Source organism: Nelumbo lutea, chromosome 1 (genome assembly GCF_056320005.1).
Source record: "Nelumbo lutea isolate HS-2025 chromosome 1, American lotus-T2T, whole genome shotgun sequence".
Taxonomy (NCBI): domain Eukaryota; kingdom Viridiplantae; phylum Streptophyta; class Magnoliopsida; order Proteales; family Nelumbonaceae; genus Nelumbo; species Nelumbo lutea.
Window position 1 is genome coordinate 159,430,517 of NC_142684.1, and position 1,984 is coordinate 159,432,500.

At 44.7% G+C, this 1,984-nt stretch overlaps 1 pseudogene; it reads left to right on the plus strand.

Annotated features, from left to right (window-relative positions):
• Positions 1-263: 263 nt before the first annotated feature.
• On the plus strand, positions 264-829 carry LOC148878692 (cytosolic sulfotransferase 5 pseudogene; annotated as a pseudogene).
• The last annotated feature ends 1,155 nt before the right edge of the window (positions 830-1,984 follow it).

Sequence of the window (1,984 nt, forward strand, 5' to 3'; positions counted from 1 at the left end):
GTGTCCTCTCATTAGATATGTACACACCTGTTTCATTGGCATAATAATTGAACAGAGTCCTAAAAGGTCGAGACACGCTTGTAGGAGCAATTGTGACCTTGATCTCGGGATCGGTCATTCGGTCCCATCGAAATCGATCCAAGCACGTATGTTCTCACCATTGAGTATCAGAGGTGTTCATGCTGTAGAGGTTGACTCCAAGGGCTATTGGTTGACACCAATACTTCTAAGTATCAAAGTATTAGTGCTAAGTGTTATTGCTGATGTGGGAAATCGGAGGTGTTCATGCCGTTGAGGTTGACTCCAACATGGTTTTCCTCTGTAGGGATCCTAGAGACACCTTCATTTCACTCTGGCACTTCACAAGCAAGTTGAGAACCAGTTGTCAAGAACCCATTTCACTAGAAGAGGAGTTTCATAGATTTTGCAGGGGATTCGGCCTGTATGGGCCTTTCTGGGACCATGTTTTGGGGTATTGGAATGAAAGCCAAGAAAGGCCTAATAGGGTATGTTTCTTCAAGTATGAAGAGATGAAGGAGAAACTCATTGTTCACATCAGAAGGTTGGCTGAGTTTTTGGGTTACCCATTCTCCCTAGAGGAAGAGGAGGAAGGAATAGTGGAGGAGATATTAAGGTTGTGCAATTTTGATACTTCGAGTAATTTGGATGTGAACAAGAATGGAAAGATATGGAGTCGGAAGAGGAATATAGAATGTTCTTCAAGGGAGGCATGGTCGGAGATTGGGTGAACTATCTGACGCCTGAGATGGTAGAGGAGTTCAACCGGATCACAGATCAAAAGTTTTGGAGTTCTGGTTTGACTTTCTAGTTAGATCATGGACCTGGTATTGTATTTTGTTTCTTACTCTGTTAATCTGTATGCGTTCATTGTCAATGTATCATGTGTGTGGTTGAAACTCGTAAACCTACTGACGTAGAATTAAATTGTTCTTCATTCTTCACTTCTTTGGTAATTGCCATCGGTGATGGTGTTTCAATAGCGGCGGTGAACAATAAAGGTGATTCTGCACAATCTATAAGCTCCTATCTAGAAGATGACCTGGACCTTAGTTGCATAGCGATCATGACTAAACTACAAGACAAAGGATCAAAGAACCCAGGGTGGCTAATCCAGTGAGGTCACTCCGATGATTAAGTCAGTATTGGATTGTACGAGCTAAAAGTTTGTATGCTAGTAAGCTAGCGAGCAAATAACCACGCGTACCAGAGTCTTGGGGGTTGATGCCCTTATCTAGTTGGGATGCCGAAGGTCTCTCGAAATGTTCCTTGAACCTTCTGCCCGTGATGTTGTGATCCATTACGATTAGTTAGGGGAGTAACACATCAATTAATGAGTTTTATCGTTTCCCTTCAATTAGGCTGGGGAGGAGATAAGGCCTACGGTTACGCGACATGATCCCAGGTAGTTTGGAGTCTGTTGAGAAGCTTCTAGAATCGATTACGTGGCACCTCAGCATATAGGGGTACTGAAGTGATTTTGGCTCCAAGGCGACCGAGCACCTGAGCTCCCTGATCTGCTGACATGGCACTTCGCATTGAATTGTTGTCCTGCTGGTAGGCCGCATCCACGTGTCCTTTACTTACTAGGTTGAGCCAAATCACCCCTCATCAATTGCCCCCACACCCCATGCTAGGGGTCCCGACTCAGTGCGGGGAGTTCATGACAAACCCAAGTGGATTTGGCATGACTTCCAAATGGTAAGGAGGGTGACTCTTTGGTCAGACCTGCATAACCACTTGGCTCAACTGAAAATGACTCAGATCGCGCACTGGGTATGCGTGGATGTCACACCATTTATAAACTCTACAAACATCAAAATGCGCACTCAACCGGTTTCGACCTCAGGTAGTGTGCAACCGATTTTCTTGGGAGTCATTGGATTGTACATATCTCAACTGTTGAACCCCGATCATGACAAGATCATGGTGTTCGAGGAGAAACTCATAGCTAGGCTGCAATTCC